This window comes from Notamacropus eugenii, chromosome 1 (assembly GCF_028372415.1).
Source record: "Notamacropus eugenii isolate mMacEug1 chromosome 1, mMacEug1.pri_v2, whole genome shotgun sequence".
Lineage (NCBI taxonomy): Eukaryota > Metazoa > Chordata > Mammalia > Diprotodontia > Macropodidae > Notamacropus > Notamacropus eugenii.
Window position 1 is genome coordinate 598,501,924 of NC_092872.1, and position 25,282 is coordinate 598,527,205.

Here is a 25,282-nt window from a genome sequence, read left to right on the forward strand (position 1 = left end):
TGACCTTGGATCTTTATTATCTCTGAGAATGAATCCTTTATAGACTCCAGATGGAAAGTGTAAAATTAATAACCCCTGGTAGACTATCACCCATATGTTTTTCATCTACTCCAGAGATGCAATTTGTTTATGGTGACATTTATTTAAAGGAAATTATCATATAAATGAAGATATATTGCTTTTTCTGAGAATTTATAGAAACTAGAGCATTGAAAAAACTAAAGGAAGTATTTAATATAGACATCCAAATTTAGCTAATTACTAGTGTTTAAAGGACTCATAAGCAGTGTGTCTAAATTGTGAAAATAGTTCTTTAAAAAAAAAGACATGCTTTCATTTAGACATTAAAATATCCGCCTCAGAATTTAAAATGTGCTTTTTAAATTTCTAAATAATCATAATCCAGCTGTTTTTCAAAGAAGACATCCAGGTTCCATTTCCATTTTTGGCAAAGGGATTTTTCTTAGTGCCTGTCACCATTAGGTTACTTATTCTGGGATAAGAGCCAAATCCCAGGTCAAGCCTTGTTGTGTCCACATATTAACTCCTTTTGAAACATGAGAAATCAACCTGTGACAGACCTGTGTTCAGAAGCAGGGTCAGCTTCCATGGTAAGTAATTGAAATTCAATCTGTTGGTGTCATTTGTTCCATTTCCCATCATCTTTTCCCATTATCAACTAGTTATAAGACTACAAGACTAGGAATCTGTGTGCATCAAGGTTCCTGTCATGAAATTTGTCTTGTAACCTTGAATACAAGTCAGCGGACTTCTGAGCTTAACTTCTTTACTTGTAAATAGGAACTTTGGTCTGATCTAACTCAGCACCTGGAATGCCCTTCTCAAAACAGGCATAGCAATCAGAGAATCTCAAAGCTAGACAGGACCTTAGAGACTATGTACTTTCTTCATTTTATAAATTAGGAAACTGGTGCCTTGAAAAGTGAAGTAAGTGGGAGAGACAGGAATAGACCCCAGATCCCCTGAACCTGGGCTTTCTAGGGCTTTTCTGCTATACTATGTTGCTTCCATTTGGCACAAAGTCAGTCTTTGAAGGATAATGGGAATGTTTCAGGGACAGTGCATTTCAATTTCATCCAACAAGAATTTATTAAGTATCTATTAACTACTAGAAACTGGTGATATAAGGACAAAAAAAATAGTCTATACCCTAAGTTTAAATTCCAGTTTAAGAAACAGCATGTACACAGACAAGAAAATGCATATGTAGGGATAGAGATCCATGAGACATAGCTATAAGGATATAGATAGAACATGTAGACATACTTATAGATATATTTATATACAGATATAGATATATAGGTATTATATGAGTATGTGTTCAGAAATATATTGTTTCTGTTTTTTCAGTCATTCAGGAGTGTCCAACTCTACTTGACTTCTTGGCGTTTTCTTGGCAAAGATCCTAAAGTGGTTTGCCATTTCCTTCTCCAATGTGTCCCCATTTTACAGATGAGGAAAATATGGGTTAAGTGACTTGTCCAAAGTCATATAGCTAGTAAGTGTCTGAGGCCAGATTTGAACTCAGATCTTCCTGACTCCAAGCCTGGTGCTCTATGCACTGTACTACTTATGTGATCAACACAATATATAGATGTGGAACTACTATGTTGTGAGGATAAAATGGGATAATGTTTGTAAAGCAATTAGTATAGTGCTTGACACATAGTAACCACTATATAAAAGCTCATTTCTTTCCCCTTCCTCTGTTTAAACATCCTTAGAAGTTATGTGGCTGTTGGACCAACCAAGTGACCAAAATTTGGACTAGCTGTGCCTCCAGATGCAACTCTACTGAGTCTCCCCACTTAGCTGAGCCTTTTTTGTGTCTTTTCTTTCATGACTCCCATTATTTTAAGAAAAGAACCCAGCCAACTAAAAACTCTAAGAATTATTGAAGCTGCCTCTTTTGATGTTATCATTCTAATAATCTCAGGACCGTGCCTGACACATAGTAAATGCTTATTGACTGATAGATATATGGCTATCAAATTGGAAACATGAATAATATATATGTATATGTATGTATAATGTGTTAAACCATTCCTAAAAAACCATTCTGGCAGTGGATAAAATGCTGAACGGAATTATAAAGCCCTAACTTTGAAGATGGGCTCTTACCTTTACTAGCTGTTTAATAATGTCACATAACCTCCCTGAGGTTATTTGTCTCTACCAAGTCACTAAGACTTGTCTCCTATTATGAAGGGATATAGATCCTTGATATAGCCCAACTATTCATGTTAGATATACTATGAATTCAACACTCAAGAATAGTGTTTCATGTGTAGTAAACTTTCAATTATTCATGAGTGGGCTATTCACTGCATAGCATCTACACCATAGACTTTAAAGAGTCACTAGGGGTTTCCAACTATTTCATAAAACTGAACTGAACCTTGAGTTACCAATCAAAGAGCCAAGATACGTGAAATGATGCTGGGGTAATTGATCTGGCTGTTGGACTTTTTAATGATCCTGAGGGAATTCTCCCCAAATTCCTGCTAACTAGAAATAACCTGGAGATATGGTTGCTTCACACTCAGTTTAGGATTTTGTCTTTGTGTGTCTGACCAAAGGCATGTATGTAAGATGTGTTTGCTGTGCCAGGGAAAATGCTAATTTCACAAAATCTGTTTCATTATTTAATATTATATTTTTTAAATTAGATTTACTTGGTTTTTTAAATTAAAAGTTAAGCTTCAGTCTGTAGTTTATTAAATGAATAAGTATAACATACTTTTTGATTGAATACTCAATATTCTCCCTAAAATGTAAATAAATTCTCAAGTGAAATATGTAGCATATTCCTATGTGCCTGATCAATCCTTCCTAACTATGTAGGCTATACAATTTGAGTTTTGACTTTGTCCCTTGCTCTTGTATGTCATTCCATTGGAGTGTCTTTCTATCTCCCATTCCTAGGCTATAACAGCTCACATCTCTATAGAGTTTAAAGATCAAAGCTCTTTCCTCATGACAACACAATGGAGTAAGTAGTACAGATATTATAATCTTCTTTTCCCAGGGTGCTTGATGAAGCCTGAAGTTTATCAAGTATACTCTCCATTTCACCATCCATGTCACTGAATTTTTGAGTAATAGTGGCTTCCCACTCCTCCTTCACTTTGTTTTGAGAATATTAATGTTGACACTCAATGTCCTAGAAAACCAGAGAGAGTTAGAATCCAAGGCATCCTTTCAGATCCCTAACTAGATGGAGAATAACTCTGGTTTTGCCCCAGACTACTGACTCTAGAGGGCATTGATAGCATTGATCTGTCTTTTGTATGAATATTCTCCCTGCCCGAGTCCTTGAGTCTCTGTGTCTTCCAAATGCGGGGGTATCTACTATGTCCAAAACTCAAGATACCTTTTGTGTCATTTTCCCAGGGCACAAAAATTCCTTGTTATTCCTTAAGTGCCTTTAATGTTATAGGATTTCAATGTTAAGCACTATGCCTATACAGATGAATATGGATTTATACGAGATCTCACAAATGTGCGTGTGTGTGTGTGTGTGTGTGTGTGTGTGTGTGCATGGTAACTTTAACACAAAGAAAGGGATTTTCCTACTTTTGCCTTAGGCCTTTGAAAAGACTACATTTCTAAGAAAAGTAGAAAGTAAATAAATATTGTCCCTGGCAAGCCTTTCCTAACATGTCATCAGCACTCAAGAAAAAAAAAATGGTTGTTAAACTTTTATTCCACACGACCTAGAAAAGACTCCAGCTGCTGATCACATATCAGACCATGCTCTGGGCAATAAAGGACTTTCTAACCCACCTTTATTTGCTCTCAGTCCAAGATAAACATTTATCACTGGGTATATCGATTAACAGCATATCGCTTCCCTTATTACACTTTCACAAAGTGAGCAGTCTGCCCTCTGGGGGCCTGAATATTTGGTGGGGGTGGAGGGGAGGGAGCCCCCAACTGCCACCATACCCTGAAAGGAGATAGGGATAAAGAGAAAGTTGGGTACTTTCTGCTGTCCAGTAATAGACGAGCCTTGTGCAGAGTTAGGCAGAGCTTTTAATGGCTCAGTAAAGGGACAGCTTCTGCCTTTCTTACTATGGAGCAGCAAGTTGCAGACCACTGCAAAGCCCACTGGGCAACTCATTGGAAGATACCCTGAAAAAGTAGTCTAAAAGGAATTGAGAGTTTTTGTCTATTGGTGTGAAGTTGATGGCCATAACAAAATTGTCCATTCGCTTTTATTTTTATCAATGGAAACACACACACACACCACAGAAAAATCAATATTGTTGGTTTAAATTGCAGTTTGCAGGGACCGTATTCAAATATAAATATGCTTCAACAATATTTCATTTTTATTCCTCTTTCACCTTTCTTCCCCAGTTCTTTCTTTTCTTTGAGAGTCATTTCAGACATTCCCAAAACACAGATCTGACCATAGCTGTCTTCCACTCAAAGATTTCCAGTAGCTCCCTATTTCCTAGGATAAATTCTGGAGCCTTTAACTGTCATTTAAGGCCCTTAATAAGCCAGCTCCCAATTACCTTTACAATCATTTCATATAACTCTCCTTCCCATACTCCACTGGAGTCCAATTGACCTGCCAGCTGTTTTCTGCACATGGCTTGCATTCCTTGCCATACTACATGTAGTCTCCTCTATCTGGAATACACACTCTCTTCACCTCCACCTGGTCAAGCCCCGGCTTACTCAAAGTGAAGTTTGGCTTCCATCTTCTACCATATTGGACGCTTGCTGACTGCTGTTTCCCATTCCCCAACTGCAATGTACTTTCCCTCTTGGAATTATTTTGTATCTACTTATTTGTACATATACTGTATTTCCCCCAGAAGAATATAAACTCTTTGAAGTTAAATACTGTCTGGCTTTTGAAATAATAATAATTAATAATAATAACTAACATTATGTACCACTTTAAAATTTTCAAGCACTTTACAAATAGCTCAATTTATCATCATTATACTCTCGGGAAGTAGATGCTTCTGTTGTCCCCATTTTACAGATGAGGAAACTAAGGCAAACAGGTTAAGTGACTTGCCCAGGGTCAAAAAGCCAGTGAGTATCTGAGGCTGGATTTGAACCCAAGTTTTTCTGACTCCATACCCAGAGTTCTATGTACTGTACCACCCAGAAGTTTTTTATATCTGTAGCATAACAGTAGCATAATGCCTTATACTTTAAATGTTATTCATTCATTCATAGTAGAGAATAAAATTCTTTTTTTTCAGGGTTATGAAAATAGTATATATCTTCCATGTGATAATTCAATTCAACAAATTCAACAAGAATTTTTGAGTCTCCTTGGCAGAGTACAGTTCTACGTGCTAGAATTATTGAAGCAGACAGGATTTGCCCAGTTCCATAGAAACAAACTAAGGTATTCATGTATGAATGAAATGTTTGTTTTTAACTATCTACACAGAAAATCTTGTATTTTTTTATCAATTTTGAATTTTTTTATTATTGGATGTGATAACTCCCTTTACCTTGCAACCTGGACATACCTTAAATATGTCATGGAGTATTTTGTTTGTTTAGGTTTTGAGACTGAGAGAATAAATGAATTTCTCATAAACCCATAGCTAATAACGGTCAGAAGTAGGATTTGAACATGTCTTCCTGACTCCAGAACCAGCACTGCATATGATCAGGAAGTGTAACATAGTAGATAGAGTGGAGCTAGAGTCAGGAAGAGCTGAAATCTGTCTTTGTCCTTATTGTGTGACAGCCCAGTAGAATTGTTCAACAAAGACTAAAATGTGTAGCTATCAGTCATTCATATATTGTTTTCAAAACACCTCTGTTATCCAGAAGTTTTAAAAGAATCAGCGGCAAATTTTTCCAGGTAGCATACATCTTTCCTCTTTAAATACCATCTTGTTTCATTTTGAATGAAATGTTCTTAAAACATTTGAAAATCTTGAAAATAACAAATAACATTCAATCAAATCCATCTAGCATATATTTATAAAGTATCTACTTCATAATAATAAATACAAATAATGACCAAAAATAATAATAATAAAGACAAAAAATGTAGAAAAAACAAAAACAAAAACTTTGTCACTGCCCTAAAAGGGATCAGCTACTACATGCAGATATAATATGTAAATAGTAAGCAGAATATAATTTGAGGAAGAAGCACTAATAGTAGGGGTAGGGAATGAGGAAAGGCTTCCTGATAAAGACAGTGGCATCTGAATTGAGCCTTGGAGGAGGTAGTCCCTTCATTTTATGATTCAAGATCACTGCTACAAATATCAAAGATAAAGGTAATATCATAAGCAAATGAGGGCAACATGGAAATTTTTACCTGTGAGATCTACAGATAAGGGAAGAATTTATGACCAAACAAAAGATACAGAGGATCATGAGAGATAAAATGGATAATTTCAATTATATTAAATTAGAAAGGACTTGCACAAACAAAACCAATGCACCCAAGATAATAAGGAAAGCAGGAGACTGAGGGGTGGAGCCGGAGTAGGATTTACGGCAAGTTTCTCTGACAAAAGGCCTCATTTCTCAAATATATAGGGAACAGAGTCAAATTTATAAAAACAATAGCCATTCCCCCAAGTGACAAATGGTTAAAGAATATGAACAATTTTCAAAAGAAGAAATCAAAGCTATAGTTCCATGAAAAAATAATCTATCTAATCACTATTGAATAGAGAAATGCTAATTAAAATAACAGAGGTAGGTGGTCCTAAAGTGAGGAAGACATCCTCCTGAGTTCAAATATGGCCCCAGACACTTACCAGCTGTGTGGCCATGGGTAAGTCACTTAGTCTTCTTTGCCTCAGTTTCCACATCTGTAAAATGAGCTGGAAAAGGAAATGGCAAACCATTCCAGTACCTTTGCTAAGAAAACCTCAAAAGAATCATGAAGAGTCATTGTGTTTGTCCTTTGTTTTTGAAGAGGACCATGACATCAAGATGAACTTGACTTGCAGTTGACTTTGATTTGAATGAGGGAGGTCTGTGCAAGGTCACCAACCTGACTTTCTTCTCCTCAGTCATCTGCATCCACTGGCCAGATATTCATCAGGAGGGCTGGAGATGGCTCAGGATGCAATGTGAGACCCTGGTAGAGTCTTCTTCTTCTTCCTTCTTGTTCTCCTTCCTCTTCTTCTTCTTCTCATACTTGTTTTCCATACTGGTTAATGTGTGTGAGAAAAGTCTTCACTATTCACGTTTGGGAGAATCATTTTAAGTGAAAAGAGAGCATGGAACATAACTAAGTCCATGAGCAAAACACATAAAGTTTTTCTAGTTTAAGCATGAAGAGGCTAACTGTCCTTATTAAATCAAGGTATTTACATTTACACAAACAATAGTTGGATTTATTGTTTTCCCACTAAAACATCTAAACAATAATTTCTTCCGCAGGATATTTCACATCATTCTGTTACTTGAATATCAATGATTTTCTACATCTTTTACATAAATTATCTAATTTGAGCATCATAGCATCTGTGACTTTGGTGTCATTATTACTCCCATTTTAAAGATGAGAAAACTGAGACTGAATGAGGTTAAATGACTTGACTACTGTCGCACTTCTACTAAATAACCAAGACATGTAGGATTCATACTCATGGAATACCTCAAAGTCCATGCACTGAAGTTTATGAATGGATTCCCTACCTCTTACCCCCTCAAAAGAAAATACTAGAACAGAAATTGGTATGAGTTTTGTCTTCTACAAAGGGGCTCATTTGAAAAACTACTCAATATTTTTTGGAACTCCTAATCAGGGGCTATCTTCAGAAACTTTGCAACTAGAGTTACAAGACCTGGATTTAAATCTGAGCTCTGCTGCTTACAAACCATGTGACCTAGCATAAGTCATTTGATTTCTCTTAACCTCCTGTTTCTTCATCTGTAAAATGAGAAGGTTGGACTCAATGATCCCTAAGATCCTTTCCAGTTTTGCATCTTGCAACATTATAACTATCCTCAATGGTAGCAAATCTTTGTCCTCAGAAAATGAATATGAATTTTGGAAATAATCGAAAGTTATTCAGACCTAAATCTGGTGAACCATGCAGGTTATTAAGCTGGCTAAAACTGGATCTTATCAAAAAAAGCAAGGTAAGTGACTGTGAAGTAAGGAGATTAATGAGACAATTTCCCAGAGTCATCATTAAGAAAGCTGAATTGTAAAGCTTACCATGTTTTAGAAAAATGAATTATCATTCTTATTTGTCCCATTCTAGGTCTAAAGGCTATTTCCCAAAAAGAAGTTCATGGGATAATAAATTTAGAACTAGAAGGAAGCATAGAGACCATCTGGTGCAAACCCCTGATTTTGTAGATAAAGGAACTGAGGTCTAGAGAGCTGATGTGACTTATCACACAGGTCATAAAGAGCAGAACCAGGATCTGAGTCCAGGTGCTCTGATTCCAAGTTTAGCTCTCTTTACACTGCTCCAAGATCAATGGCTTTGAGCAATGGATCCTTTTGACTCAATTCAATAAAGACAGATTAGAATAATATCTCGAATAAATGTGTAGCACTCGAAGGCAGCAATTCTGAAGGATATTGCTCATTTGGATGGGTAAGATTATTATTTTTTTTAAAAGAACAAGCCCTGTTGTATTTTTGGTTGCATTTGATATATAGCATCAACTCTGGAGATTTTGCACTTAGGTTAGCTATCCCAGAAATTGTAGGCAGGCAAATTTTTTTCTGGTACTGAAACGGTCCCTCCCCCTCCCCCCAATAAGGACCACAATTTGTCTGACTTCAACTGAACCATCCTTTCTCTTGTACTTCACTTGCTTGGTCCCATTTGCCTTTATCCAGGTGTTCTTAATCTGTCTCATTTGAGTGATTTACATCCAAATCTCTCCCATTTTGTCCCTTCCCTCTTGTGCACATGATCTCATTTCAGCTAATGCAAGGGCATCAGTCGCTTCCATCTCGGCCTATTTTAATGATATTTATCCATCATTGTACAGAGGAAAGAACTGGCTGTAGCTCAATAGAGAAAAAATAAATTGGCACTTATGGGTTCCAGGCATAATCTTGCTAAATACACAGATTTTAATTTTTCTGTATGTGAAATTTTTCCTCTTTGTCTGCTCTCTTCTCATCCACGGCAATTTTCCTTGATCTTGGTTCATCCTGATCTTGATGCTGGGTTCTCGTCAGCATTTGTCAGTGCCTGCAGCAGCTGAACTGAGACCTCTTCCTGTGCATTCTAATCTTTTGACAGTTCTCTCATTTCTGACCCTCAAGATGAACTCCATTTTAACTGAACCTGGAGGGTTTACCTAAAGAAAATGTCATTAAAACCTATTCATTACCATAAATACTTTTCTACCCTCCCCCAAAATAGGATTCAGCTGGCCTCAACTTTTTATTTTTTTTTTAAAGTCTGGGTCTCGCTATCTTCCCCAGAACAGGGGCTTCTTTTAGATCCAATTCCACTCTGATGGGTAGAGGAGTTTGGACCTACTCCACTCCTACTCCACTGAACTAGCTGATCCCTCTTAGATGATCTGTTATCTCTTTGTCCCAGGGGGCTACCATACTGATGTTAGAGTTAGTATGGATTGCTTTAGCACACTACAGCTCAAAACTCGTAAGCTTTAGAGATGCATCAATCTCAGTTCCTCTGCCCAGTTCCTACAGGAGTTGAAATTATAGATTTGAACCACCATGCCTGACTTAACTTTTCCCCCAACCCATGTATAATTTTTATCAGTATGAGGATCTTCTTCCAACAATCATATTGGTGTATCAACTTATAGTCTTACAGAGTGCCTGTGGATCTCTCTCTTTTTGACTATTCAATAGGGCCTAGGCCATCCTATCCCTCAATTTGTCCCTTATTGCTTGAAGTTTGTTTTACTAGACTCATGTTTTCACAGGGAATTGCCAATGAGGGAATTCCCTCTACCAATGCATATCCTCCATAATGGGTATCCTTAGAGAGTAGCTTGAAGGCGCTAAGAAATTGTAGCTTGGTCAGGATCACAAAGACCGTATGTGTCTTACTGACTCCAGGACTGGCTTGCTGTCCTTTATAACATTGCCTTTCTAGGCTTGAGGGTAGTAGTTTTACAATCCCAGTTCCTTAAATTCATGAAGGAAAGGGAGTAAAGGAAATAAGCATTTATGCAGTAATGACTGACTGTGCTAGGCATTGTGGAAGTACAAATATTTTACACATATTGCCTCATTTGGTTCTCATAACAACCCTGGGATGTAGGTCCTGTTATTATCCCCACTTTACAGTTGGGGAAACTGAGGTAAACAAATTTAGTGACTTACCCGTCACATAACTAGTAAGTATCTGAGGCCAGAATTTTCCTCAGATCCTTTTGATTTCAGGCCAGCATTCTATCTACTGTGCCACCTAGCTGTTACAAACAATTTTAAGCTCAGCTTTTCCAAATAAAAAATAAACTTTTGACAATGAACGTGGTACACGAAAGAACATTGTTCTGACAGTTCCTAAGTATGTTGCTTTCCCATTTTGTGCCCAATCAGCCTTTGATACAGGGTACTCCCTGCAGCTTTATTTGCAAATTTAATTTCCTCAGTAATTTTGGAAATCAAATAATATCACATAAACTGTTTTTTCTTGCTAGAAAACCCAGGGATAAAAGCAAAGCATTATTGATCAGTTTCCAGTTCACTTGTCCATGGAAGATAGTTTCCATATCTCAGGTTTTCAGATTGACTCTATTCATTAATCTCCTCTCATATCTCCTTTGGCTATGGCAGATTTTTTAATTTGATCATCATCTCCGAAGCCTTCTGGGCAACAGAGAGGATACCCTTTCTATGGATTTGAGACAAATATGGCAGAATTCAGCCAGTTCAGTTGATTTTAGTTCAATCGTCATAGACAGCCTGTGGCCTGCTGTTCCTTGGGAGATGAGATTTTTTTTGGACACAGAGGTGAGTTAGAGCATCAACATGAATGATAAGTAAATATGGGATGAAATCGGGGTCTCCATAGTGACTAACCTCTCAAACCAGTAAGAAAAACTGTCTCCATCTACACACTGGAAAATTGCAGAACTTGGGGTGGGTAGATAACATAAATCCCCAACAAACAACCATAGTAGATGGAAATAGCTTATATCCCATTTGGTGTCAAATGATGCTGGAGCTTTTCCTTCTTCAGTCTACATCAACTGGGAAAAGACAGTAACACAACACAACACAGCTGTGCTTGGGCTGGCTGGCATTCAGCAACTGAAAACTGCATCCAAGAAGGCTCTGCTCTGAGGTTGGCTTTTTATTTTTTTTAATGAGGGATCCAGTAGAATGTCATATTTAAATATCAAACATCAATAATCATTGCAATGATATTGTTTGGATAAAATTTCTTTCCTGTTGTAGCTAATTGCCTGAATATCTACAGACTGATATACTGACTATTTGTAGACATCCATGCTGTCCCCCTTTTATAACTTTATTTCATTTTCTGTTCATTTCCCATGTTTACTCAAAGCACCTTTATCATCTGGTACTGATAGTCTCCACTTTATTGCCTTTGGTGTGATTGTGAACAGTTTAAGCACAGTACAATAATACACATATATAAATATTTGAACAGGGAAAGAAAGTCTGTCTGATTTGGGCTTGGAAAGGAATAAATTTAAACTAATAATACCGCTAGAGGGACCTTGACTCTGAACTAGCTCCTGCAAAGGGCCCTACCAATTTACTCATGCTGCCAGGAAAACAGATTGGGAATGGAGAAAGAGAATCACTGGATCATGGGACCATAGATTTAAAGGTAAGGATTCCGTTCAAACTCCCTTTTCTCCCCCCTCCCTGTTTACATCTGAGGAAACTGAGGCCAGGAGAAGTGACTTGCTTGAAGTCACACAGGGAGTAAAGGAGCGGTCAGAATTTGCACCCAAGACCATTGACTCCACATAGAATACACTTTTCCTCTCCCGTGCGACAATCATATTGGCATTTTTTTTAAAGTCATGAGCTTTAAGCCGTTTTCATGAAATATTCAGATCCCGAATGTGGAAATCACGGCTCCCTATCTTCTGTGCTTACGGCAGGATTCTTGCAGTCTGCTGGTTTGGTAAGCTCACTTTTCAAAGATTTAAAAAGAAAAAAACAAGTGGGGTGGGAGTGGGGGGAACTCATTTTATTTTGGTGCTAAAGACCTAAGCAATTTTAATTACTTGATTTGCTCTTTCCATTTGGCCACCAAATGCTGCTCTGGGTTCAAACAGCCGTCTGTCTGTGCGAATCTTTTTTGTGTGTGGAGGCTTTTTTTTAAGCACCTCGTGAATAGTTGAAAACCGACAGCAGAAAAAGACGATGGATGTAGAAAGTAAGATCTCCAGGAAGCAAAAATGGAGGCAAACAGAGCAGCTAATTTCGCCAAGCATAGCTGGTGCTGTTTGCGGTTGTCCCTGACAGCGCTGCTGACTCTGAAGCACCTGTGTTTGCTCACTAGCTTTCCCCAATCTGCTAGAAAATGGCCCGAGCTGTCACATGGCAGCCAGATAGTCGGAGCACCATGGGAATACAAAAGCCGGAGCTTTTAGCCGAGTTAATCATTAATGCGCCTTTTCTTTGTCCCATTCAGGAGTGCTGACAAGCGCTTTGATATTTCATATTTGCGATCAGGTCCGTTGCAGTCATAACCAGGTACTGATGAACACATGGGCCCAAGCTTCCCGGGCCAGCATGGGGGGCCACGTGGGGCTGGTCGATTTCACTTCCACCTGCCTCCAATTTACCTTTTGGTGCCCACCCCCTCCACCCCACAAACACACCCCAGCTCTCCCACTCCCGCAGGCACACTTCCACCCTTCCGTGCTTCCATGTAGACATGGAGCTAGAACTCCCCCCACCTGCTTTACATATTATCTTCATGGGCTGGGGCTAACAACTTTCTGGCCTGGGAGCAGGAAAGGCATATGATTATGAAAAGTCAATATCCTCCTCCTCCCCACCATAGTGTTATCTTTCTCCCAAACCAGAAAAGTGACCTGTAGCTATTCTAAATGAAAAAGTGCAGTCTTTCTCTTTCTTTCTTTCTTTCCTTCCTTCCTTCCTTCCATCCATCCATCCTTCCTCTTTTAGCCTGTGACTTAGTATGGGGTGTGGTGGTTTGAGGGGTTTTCTTCTCCAGAAGTCTAACCCTGGGGTCTCATATGGAGTGTTATGCTCCTTCTCCTCAGCAAATACAATGCAGGTGTCCCCTGCCAGTTTTGTATGGAAAATCACAGCTGAACTGCCTTAACAGTGGGGAGCTCCTGTGTAAACATAACTTGAGTTAGGGTAAATGAGAACCACGTTAAACCTTGCTACCTGGTTTGTTTTTTTGTTTTGTTTTGTTTTTTATTAGACTTCATCAAATCCCAAATGCCATTGTACATCCTAGCCCCATAGTCACCAACCCAAATCATCCGAGCTCTCACTGCCTCAGTTCTTGCCCTTTTGCATCCGGGTAAAACCAGTGGTTTTGGATGGGGTTTGTGAAACTAGAACCCTCCTCCTGCCCCCACCCCCTTCAAAACATATAAAACTGCTGGGTTGATGTCAAACTGATAATGTCTCATTCTTTTGCGAAGAGATACAAACAAGCAAGTACACTGTGCATACTCAAAACTTGGCCTAGGCTGGTCCCACAAGTCACTTTAAAGTTTGGTACAGTGAAGCAGTAAAATACTTTCTAGAGATTGAACAAGTTCATATCAGCTATCTCAGTGGGCATTGACAAGTGGCTTCCCAAACCAGAGAGTCTTGCTTTGTGCATGCTGTTAGATGTCCACAAAGACACTAAATGAGAAACCTACTAGTTTTTTTGTACTTGCCTGTCACTTTTTGAAAGAGGCTATTAGAGAGTTTATCTAATGGATCTTCACCAACCCCTAATCCTCACACTGTACCAGAAATTTTGCAAATAATTAATATCCTTTTGTACAGATGAGGAAGTGACAACAACTTGGCCTGCCTAGGGTTGACAAGCAAATCCAGGTGGGATTAATTCCAGTGGGTGCCTTATAAAGATTTGACTTGAATTGACCAGTACTCTAGCCCCAGGAAGGGCCCGAAACTACGTACGGACTACTCCGGGCCTAGGAAAAACTTCTTCTATTTACTCTGGTATTCAATCCAATCCAGCAAGATTTACTAAGGATCCACTATGCACCATTCACCAGGCTGGGTGCTGGGGAGACAAAGACAAAAATGAAACTGGCCTAGTCCCTAAAGAGTTTACACTCTCCGGGAGGAAAACAATATATAGACAGATATGAATACAGATTATATACAAGGGAACGATGGGGTGGAAAGAGTACTAACAAGATAATTATGCAAGTCTTCCTATTGGAGGAGGCCCTAGATCAGAGTCTTAAAGGGACATTTAAGTGAGGAGGACAAGTATTCTAAATCTGTGCAAAGAAAAGCTAAAGGTAGGGAGTGGAATCTGTTTACAGGGAATTTTACCTCTTCATGACTAGTTACTTATTTGTACAACAAGTAATGATAATAGGTGAAATGTATAAGGCTTTATATTTTTTTTGATCCTCAGAACAATCTATGAGGTAAGTGCTATATGTATTGTTTGCCCCCTTCTGCAGATGAAAAACCTAGGGTTAGAGGGTGTAAACAACTTGCTAGGGTCATTCTGCTGCTAAATGTCTGATGTGAGTCCAAGTCCCTTAGTCAAGAATTTACTGAGTACCTACTATGCTCAAAGAACTGTTCTATGCAATAGAGGACAAAGTAAGACAGCTACAAAGATCAAGGATATATCTGGGCTCTCGGGGAATTTACAATCTAATAGGAGAGATAAGATACACATACCTCTTGTCTAAGGCAGTTTGCCATCATTCTACTATATTTGTTTAATGAAGAAGGGTATCCATTCCTATCTCACCTATGGCTTAGGTGAATCTGTGATTTGGAAGAGCCTTGTGACATCCAGCTGAAAAAAAAGCTCACAAAAGGGCAAAAGTTAGTCATTTCAGAAAGAACTGATGTCACAGTGTGGGAGGATTGCAATCCAAATAATGTTATCAGTTCCAACAAAATGCACAGGACATTTAGGCTCATCAGTCTTCAAGGAAATTCTCTTTCTCCCTTTTTTTTTTTTTTTTTTTTTTACACTGGCTATTCCTTGGGGTAGTAAATACTCTAGACCATGCATTAGATCTGACTTGCCTGGTTGTCATAAGTAAGACCCCGGTCACTCTACCATGCTACAGGAAAGCATGTTATGTTTCTTCTAGCATTAATAGATGGTCTTAACAGCCTGGGGCTTACTAATGGAGGACAAGGACTTGGTGGAGGAGGGGTTAGATTTAGATTATATCCTAGTTAAACATATACTAAAAAACTCATGCACAACTTGGGCTTTGGAGAAGAATAGAAAGGAAGAAAATCCCTAGCAAATGGTAAGTAGTAGAAATAAATAACCATCGACAACCTGAATAAGTTGCAGAGAACAAACAAATGGACATATTTACATTCCAAATTTCATTTCATTTCTGTTTTCCTTCAGAGATTATTAGTTCAGGGTCACAGATTTAGAAAAAGGAGAAACTTTAGATGTCATCTAGCTCTAGTTCATTGCCCTCTTTTTATAAAGAAACTGAAGGCCAGAGACGACCAAAATTACATAGGTAATAAGTAGCAAAGACAATATTTGAGCCCAGGTGCTATGCTGCCAAATGCAGCACTCTTGCCAGCAATTCATGACTATTTAAATTAATCTAAATCTGATTTAATATATGACGAAAACCTGGCTCTTTGTGAAGCATATTGGTGTTTATTCTAGGGAGATGAAGAAAGAGAAAAGGAAATTGCTGCCCCACCCCCAAGTCAGAACAAAGAGAATTCTTACCATGGAATCTGTATCTTCTTGGAACACTTTAAGGAGTCATGATCTCATCCTCCATTGGCATAAATGTAGTGACTCCTCCCTTGAAAACTTTGGTACACTGAAAAATTGCTGGAGTTGAGGAAATTCATCACCTGATGAACAGCATCAAAGTATTGAATCTCTCTAAATTTACCCTTGATAGTATCTCTATATTCCTTCAAGGTTTAGCTCCTAACATCTCGAACAGAAGATGTGTTCTGATCCCTTGAGTTGCTAGTGTCTCCCCCACTCTGAAGTTACATTTATTGGCTATTTATGCATCTGTGTACGTTGTTTCACTGAATGTAAGCTCCTTGAGGACAGGGACTGTTTGGTTTTTGTATTGGTATCCCCCAAATCTAGCAGTACCTAATGTAGTCAATTAGTAAGTGCTTGTTGAATGAATAAGTGAGTGAAGGAATGCTAAGCTGATCTCAGACAACAGTTACACAATCAAATCTTTAGTGTTCTCTAATTTTCCAGATTTCTAGAATCTGGAATAGTTTATTCTTTACTGACATGGCCTTCAACTATGCCATGGTAAGACTTTAGAAAAGGGACTTCAGTGTAGGTTACTCAAGGAAAAGGGAAACGTTTTCAGGAGCCAACTACAGGAGACATTTTTCTTAAATCTAACATAGGTTAGCAATGTACTTCTAAAGGTCAACCAAGGTAAAGAGATCCCAAGGAAAACATTTGTTTGTAGATAAATGGAGAATGCACACTCTAGAAAACTATATCTATACAATTTTCTGGTGTGACCTATATTCAGGATTTTCCCTTAATTCATCTTCCAGTCCCATTCCTTAGGGAACAACTATTGATATTTCTAAATATAAATATTTTAAATATATAAATATCATAAGTGCTTAATTAAAGCTTGTTGAATGTATAAATCTTAACAATCAAATCTCACCACTGTTCCCCTTGAATCATATAGAGTTAACTATGTATATTTCATGGAAGAGTCTAAAATAGGTAAATGGACTTTTTGAGCTGGAAGTAATGCAAGAGATCATTAATTCTAACCTCCACCTAACAGATCAATCTACACTAGAGTATACCTGAAATGTAGTCTTTCAGCTTATGCCTGAACAGTTTTATTGATGAGGAACTAATATAAGAAATAACTTCTGGTCCTTTATTCCAGAACAGAAAATTTTTCTTCCTCCTTTGTCTCTAATTAGCTCTTGTGAGCACTAACGTATATTAAAAATTAAGAAAACTCTTCTACCAATAAATGGGCATGAGAAAATCACTTGGTTTCTCCGTATTAATGTCAATATGACAATGGGTAACCCATTGATTAATGAAAATATCAAATTCAAGCTTTATTACTTACTACTATTTATGACCCTGAGAAAGTCACTTAAACATTCTGGATCTCAGTTTCTTAAAAGGTAAAATAAGAATAGTACAATATATATCAACACTAACGTCTATAGATTATGACGTTATTTAAATTGGGTTTTTTTGAGTAGTCAATGTAACACCCCTCAAAAACAACAAAAACCCCACAAAACCTTGATCATTTCTGAGGGTTAGAGATATCAAAAAAGTCTTTTTTCCCAACTATAAAATGAGAATAATAATTTCTCTCCTTTACTTCCCTACAGGGTATCATAAAGACAGATTGGAAATATTCTACACATTGTTTGCTGATGATATTGCAAAGAAATCTATTAAAGGGCTATTGAAGAAAGTGTCAAAATTAATTAACTTAATATAATTCTTAGGTATTAAAGGCACAGTTCTAAAAAACTGATGGATCAGAGAACAAATTATAAAAACAATTTAATCAAAGAAAATAATGAGACAACATAGTAAAATTTGTGTAATGAAGCTAAAGCAGTCCTAGGGAAAAGTTTCTGTTTTTAAACACTTTGAAAAGTAAATCCCAGTCTTCTACTCACTTCAACACCTAGCTGCCCCTCCAAAATAACAACAAAATAAAATAAAATTCATCTGGATGAGCAAAAGATCAAGAAGCTCAAGGGAAATAATGAAGAAAAAAGTGAGAAAGAAGGGGATCAAGCAGTACCAGATTTAAACTTTACTACAAAGCAGTAATCATTAGAATAATTTAACACTGTTAAAATAGAGAAATCAATAGACAAATTAGATTAGGTTCATAACATATAGAAGCAAAGAACATAGTGTTAAAGCATTTGCCAATACCAAGATTCCATTGCGGAAAGGACTAATTATTTAGCAGAAACTTCTGGGAAAACTGAAAGCAATCTAGTAGGAATTAGGTATAGACCAAAATCTCACACAATTTATTAAGATAAATTCAAAATGAATATGTGACAGACATAAAAGAATACATTATAAATTAGAAGAGAAAGGAAGAAATTGTTCGTCACAACTATGGATATGGGAAGAATTCATAACCAAACAAGAAATAGAGATGACCACAGAAGATTAAAAAAAAAAACATTTTGATTATGTAACACTAAAAAAAGATTCTTGCACAAATAAATTCAAAGTAATTAAAATAAGAAGAGAGCAGTTAATGGGGGAATTTACGGCAAATTTTCTCTGATGAGGTTCTCATTTCTAAGCTATATAAGGAACTAGTTCAAATTTGTATAAAAAAGTCATACTCATCAATTGACAAGTGGTCAAAAGTATGAACTGGTAGTTCTTAAGGAAAAAATCCAAGCTATTCATAGCCATAGTGAAAAAAAAATGAAGCTCCAAGAAAAATGTAAATTAAAGCAATTCCAAATTTCCTTATATCCATAGAAGTGGAAGAATAAAAAAAATAGGAAAATGAAAGTGTTGGAGGCGTTATGGGAAAATAGGCGTATTAATGCATTACTGGTGGAAGCGTAAATTAATCCAACCACTGTGGAAAGCAATGTGGAAGTATGTCACAAAAGAAACTCATTTGTGTTTACTTTTTGACCCAGATAAACCTTTTGTAGACGTATGCCCTAAAAGAGATTAAAAAGGGAAAGAATCCACAGGGGGAAATATGTATACATATGTACGCATCCGTATGTACAGGTGTGTATATATGTATCAGCACTTTTTGTAAACCAAATCCGTTGGGAAATAGATGTACTAATTATGGAATATTAACCTAATGGACTTTTAATGAATCATATGAAAAGACATGTAATACTCTGTTGCCATAATTAACTGCTTCAAAGTCTGGAGGGCAATATAATGGCTCCTATAGTCTACAATGGTGCCTTTCTTTTCAGCTTAAGGCCCCGCAGGACGCACTGGACAGAGAACTGGACTTAAAGTCAGGAAGATCTGAGTTCAAATACTATGTTAAATATTTACCACCAGCAGCACCACCAGCGTCAACACCACCAGTACTACCACCATCCAGGTGGTAAAGTGGCCTAGAGTTGGAAACACTCATCTTCCTGAGTTCAAATGTGGCCTTGAACACTTACTAGCTATGTGATCCAGGACAAATCATTTGGCCTCTGTTTGATTCAATTTCCTCTTCTTTAACACACATATAACAATAGTACCTACCTCTCAGGGTTATTATGAAGATAAATTTAGCACATTGTATTAAACTTAGCTAGCTAGATATGGTAGAAGTAATGGTTCACTTGCATTCGACTCTTTGTGATTCCATTTGGGGTTTTCTTGGCAAAGATACTGGAGTGGTTTGTGATTTCCTTACAGATGAGGAAACTGAGGCAAACAGAGTTAAGCGACTTGCCCAGGGTCACACAGCTAATAAACATGTGACTCCAGATATGAACTCAGGAAGATGAGTCTTTCTGCATCCAGGCCAGATGCTTTATACACTGTGTCACCTAGCTGCCCTTGGTAGCAGTAGTAGCAGAAGTTATTAGTTTAGTTACAATCACTCCAATTTCCCAGTTAGAAAAATTCCTAACATTTAGTCAAAAGTTGTGCTCTGTATTTAACTTTACATATTTATGTCTATCCCTAGTTAACCCCTGGCCTCTTTGGTTGAAGCAAAATTTAATTTACTGAAAAGGTTTGAGTAATCAAACATCAGATTATAGTAGAGGGTCTGTGGAAAACAGATACAAGAACCAAGCAGAAAGGAGTCAACTTTCCTTGGAACTTCCCCTAGTCTGAGGTTTCCACTGTGATGTGCCTAGGGAACCAATGACTCCCTTTGATATCTACCTTCTCATCTATAGCCCAGTCTTACCTCACTCCTCAAAAATATGCTTGAAAGCCACAAACTCCCAATTTCTGTAATTCATTTCCCTTCTCAGTTTAGTTCATAGTTTGTTGACAATCTCATAGTTTGTTGACAATCCCTAGAGGTGTGGATGCCTCTAGGTGGCACAGGGAATAGAGGGCAGGCCCTGGAGTAAGAAAAACTTGGGTTCAATTCAACCTCAGACATGTACTAGCTGTGTGATCCTAGGCAAATCATTTAACCCTGTTTGCCTTAGTTTCCTTATCTGTAAAATGAGCTAGAAAAGGAAATGAAGTATTGAAATATCTTTGCCAAGAAAACCCCAAGTGTTGTCAAAAAGAGTCAGATGAACTGACCAGCAATAAAGGTGTGGATATGTTTCCCATCTTTTTAGGACATACTTCCTACTTGGTAACATTCACTTTATATAAAGATTTACAAGACTTTATAGGCAGTCTAAGGTCCTGTAATTGATTGAGACATATGCATACCTCGTAATGTATCTGAGTTAGAATGAGGTGGTGTGGTTTCAACCCCACCCTTAAAAAATAAAGGAATGGTTTCAGAAACTTGGGGAGAATTGTATAAACTGATTCAGTATGAGAACAGAACCAGGAGAACACATTATACCAAAACAATAATGTAAAAAAAAAAAAAGATACTTTTGAAAGACAAAATGACTGAACAATTTAATGACCACCCCACAGTTCCAGACTGAGTATCAGTACTGAAATATACTACCCCAAACCTGATATAAAAAAAAGGTGATAGATTCAGGATACATAACATGAGACATACATTCTGGGGACATGGTCAAGGTGAAGATTTGTTTTGCTTGGTTGTACACATCATTAGATACAGTGGTTTGACTCTTCTTCCCCTCACCTCCCATGTAGTGGAAGCTGAGGAGGTGGGGTAGAAAGAAAGGGTTTTTAAAAAAGAAAAACCTGGACCCTGGTTTCTCTCTCTCTCTCTCTCTCTCTCTCTCTCTTTCTATTCCCCTTCCCCCTCCACATTGGATGACTCTTCTTGAACTTCCATTTCAGGAGATCACCCAGGAAAGCCATGGCCCACTCCTCTTCAAGCTGCACTTTGAATTTTCTCTTCCATGCCTCTGTCTTTGTACCACCACCCACTGCCCCCTCTTAGCTTTCTTTTATGTTCTGTCTTTCCTTATTACAATATAAGCTCCTTGAAGGGGCAGCTAGGTGGTGCAGTGGATAGAGCACCAGTGCAGGAGTCAGGAGGATCTGAGTTCTAATGTCACCTCAGACACTTGACACTCACTAGCTGTGTGATCTTGGGCAAGTCACTTAACCCGAATTGCCTCATCCTGGATCATCTCCAGTCATCCTGATGACTGTCTGGTCACTGGATTCAGATGGCTCTGGAGGAGAAGTGAGGCTAGTGACCTGCACAGCCCTCCCTCACTCAAAAAAAAAAAAAGTCAAGTGCAAGTCATGTCATTTCTGTGATGGCATGGTCTTCTTTGGCAACGGACAGGCACACACATAAGCTCCTTGAGGGCAGCACTCTACAGTTTAGCACAGAGATTGGCTTATATTAATGGCTTAATAAATACTAGTTGACTGCTTTACTGTGTGACAGATAATCAGGGAAGCTATGAAAGATGCATGTTGAATTTATTATATATATTTTTTTAAAAAAGCAAGCTCTATATAATAGAAATTCACTGTTTCATGAATGATCCTTCCCTTCTGGTCATGCTCATTTTATTCCATATTTGTTAAGTTCATAATTTAAAAATTAAAGAAGTAAAAGTCTAGATAGATATTTTATCTGTTACTGCTGATGAAATACTTTGAACAACACCTGTCTTGGGTTGATGGCCCGATCTTCCATAGCTAGCTGTTTCCAACCCCAGTATCAAGATGCCAGAGGTCAGTCTGCTATTACAGGAAGTGTCCCAGTGATGGTGACTCCACGGTTCTGCTCAACATCTCTCACTGGAACGTACATTTCTTGGTGCATTTGGATAATCTGATGGGCACCATGCCTGAGGGCCCTCCCAATTTCAGCAGCTGCCCTGCTAAGTTTGCTTTCTTCCTCTTGGCTTACAATATGAGTGGTGTGACTAGGCAAAAGGGTTGGCTGCTTGCGTCCACCTGTGTGAAGAGGCTCCCTTCTGGTTAGACTGTCTTTGCCCTGCATTAGGACTAGGGGGTCTGCTAGGTGCTTTGCAGATGTTGTTCTAATGCTGTTTTCACATGCAAAGTTTATTTTATTTATTTTTTAATTTTTTATCACTGGCTTCATGAAGCAGCTGCTCAATGGGCTCCTTCCTTCCTAGTAACATATTTCCTCTGCAAACAACAGCTTGCATCTGGTGCTGCCCTCAGATTTTTTCCTCCTCCTTCCCTCCCCCAATATCTTCTTTTCTTGCCAAAGGCCTTCCATGGAGAGAAAGAGAGGCAATGAGGCTGAGGGTTCTGTTCTAGTGATGGCCAAGTCCTGCAGCTTAATTGGAGCTCAGCTGTGACCTTCAGTTCCCAGCCAGTATGGAGCTTGAGGGGAGGTTCCAGATAAACAAACACTGGTTTCTCCTACCTCTCCACTTGATTCAGAAGTCAGGGCAACTGAGAACAATCTCAGGCAGTGACATAAACCAAGAATAATCAAGACAGTGACAAATAGATCAAGAAATCAGAAACCTGTTTCTGCTCAGGTAGACTCCATTTCACTTGTCTTCCTTCTTAGCCAGAAAGAGTTTTCAACTTGAACTGGGATTCCTTTTTATATTGGCATAAAATCAGAGAATTTCCCAATTAAAGAGCAATCTAGTACAACCTCCTTGTTTCCTGATAAGGAAACTGACAGCCAAGGAAGTTATGTGGCTTACCAAATGTCACACAGTTTTTGTTCAGCTGAGGTTAAATAGGACCCAGATCTCTTGCCTCCCATCCCAGTGCTTTTTTGGTTTCCCTACTTTTGTGCCCTTTCTGTTGTCTTTAAGAATGCTGAACAAGGTGTGATATATGAATGTAATGGAATATTATTATGCCATTAGAAATGACATACATGTGGACTTCAGAAAAACCTGGAAAGATTTATATGAACAGATGCTGAGTGAAATGAGCAGAGCCAGGAGAAGTTATATACAGTAATAGCCACAGTGTGAGAGAACTGTTTCTAATAGACTTAGCCCTTCACAGCAATTCAAGCACGTAAAACATTTCTAAAGAACTCTTGATGTAACATGCCATCCACATCCAGAGAAAGAACTATGGAGTCAAAACACAGAATGAAAAAGACTATTTTCTCTTTTGGTATGTTTTGTTTTGTTTTATTTTTTCTCATGGTTCCTCTCATTCATTTTAGTTCTATGCAACATAACTAAAGTGAAAATGTGTCTGCTAAGAATGTATGCATAGAACCCATATAATGCTGCAAGCTGTCTTGGGGAGGGATGCAGAGGGAGGGAGAGAAAAGTTAAAACATATGGAAGTGATTGTTGAAAACTGAAAATAAATAAATTAATTTACAAAAGAAAAAAGAAAATCACCTATCCCAATTGGGAATCCTCTTCTCCTTACTCCAATTAGACCACTATAAAGGACAGCAGAAATTATTATCTCTGATATTATACCACTCACTTCCAGAACTATCCTTAGCCATACTTAGATGGCGTAAACAATTATCCACATGATATGACTCGAAAGACCCCCTAATAAAAAAATATCACTTGCTCAGGTGCTAGAGTGAGTGTAGTTAAAACTATTCAGAATTCTTCCTTTGGAATAAAAAATTATCCTTTCCAGGTGTCCTATCTTTAAATGAATAAAATGCTTGTGAAAAAGTAAACATTAGGTTCTTATCAGTCACTAAAGCCTCAGTTGGAAAGAGTTTATCAGATACATTTTTCTTTGATAAAAGGGAACAAGGTGAACTTAGAGTCCTGGACACCTGGAATAGGAAGGGTTACTTAGTCAGTCAAAAAAGAACTAAGAAGCAGATATTAGGAGTAGGAAATGTGGTATGGCACTAAAGACAGACAACTTGCTCCACAGCTTTGTCCAAGGCCAGACCAATTTACCCTGTCCTTCCATGAATTCAGCTTCAATAAGCTTTAGGAAGAACTCATCCTTCTTTTCCTCTCTACAGTACTGGGTACCATTGAACATCCTCCTGTCCTGGATACTCTCGCCTTCCAGGGTCATCATAACATCATTCTCTACTGATTCACTGACTGCCTGTCTGTCCCTTCTTTCTTAGTGTATTTTGCAGGATCATCATTCATGTACTGCCCCAAATGTCTTCAGGGTGGAGAACCTTCAGCCTCGAGGCCCTCTAGATCAAATGTAACTCTTTGAATTCAGTGAAAAGACCACATTTGAGGACATAGAGGGCCACATGTAACTTGAGGCTGCAAGTTCCCCTCACTGCAGGGCTTTCTCTTGGGCCCTCTTTTATATTCTTTCTTGGTGATCTTTTTAGCTTCCATGGATCCAACTATGATCTCCTATATCTACATATCTAGCCTTCCCCTCTCTCCTGAACTCCATTCCAGTATCACCAACTGCTTGTTGGACATTCCACATGGATATGCCATAGGCATCTCAAACTTATTATGTTTAAAATTAAACTTATTCTTCCCCCCCCAAAAAAAAATCCTCCCCTCTTCTCAACTACTCTATTTCTGTTGAGAGCATGATCCTCCTTCTATTCACCCAGATTCATAACCTTGAACTCATCTTCAATTAATCTTCCTTATCCTCATTTTAAATAAATTAACATTTAAATCCCGTGGCAAACCTTAAATCACATAAATGCTTATTATTATTATCCCATCAGTTGCCAAATCATATTAGTTATACTTCTGGAATAATCCTAGCAAATGTCTCCTTCCTACCACTCACATCTGTAGTTCAAGCCTTCATCCCTTCTCACCCCTACTAATATGGTAATGATTTATCCCATTCCATGTCTCTTGTCTCTCCTCTCAGAGAGCTTTCAAACAGATTTTCCTAAAGCATATTTCCTACCATGTAACCCTCATGTCTGTGAAGTTTAAGTGTCTTCCTGTTGCCTCTAGGATAAAATTGAACCCATCCTGTCTGGAATTCAAAGCCCTTCTTCATCTCACCATATCCTGTCTTTTGAGACTTATTTTATATTATTCTCCTTCACATATTCTATGTTCCTGCCAAATAACCAATTTTTTTTCCTGTAAATAACATTTCATTTCCTATACCTTTAAACAAATTATTCTTGTCTAAAATGCTTC

At 38.0% G+C, this 25,282-nt stretch overlaps 1 long non-coding RNA gene across 1 annotated transcript; it reads left to right on the top strand.

Annotated features, from left to right (window-relative positions):
• Positions 1-562: 562 nt before the first annotated feature.
• LOC140520584 (uncharacterized) lies at positions 563-24,591 on the top strand. The gene is made up of 4 exons (XR_011972581.1): positions 563-611; positions 10,763-10,939; positions 11,169-16,018; positions 17,504-24,591. It is a non-coding gene; the product is annotated as an uncharacterized lncRNA (long non-coding RNA).
• Positions 24,592-25,282: the final 691 nt, after the last annotated feature.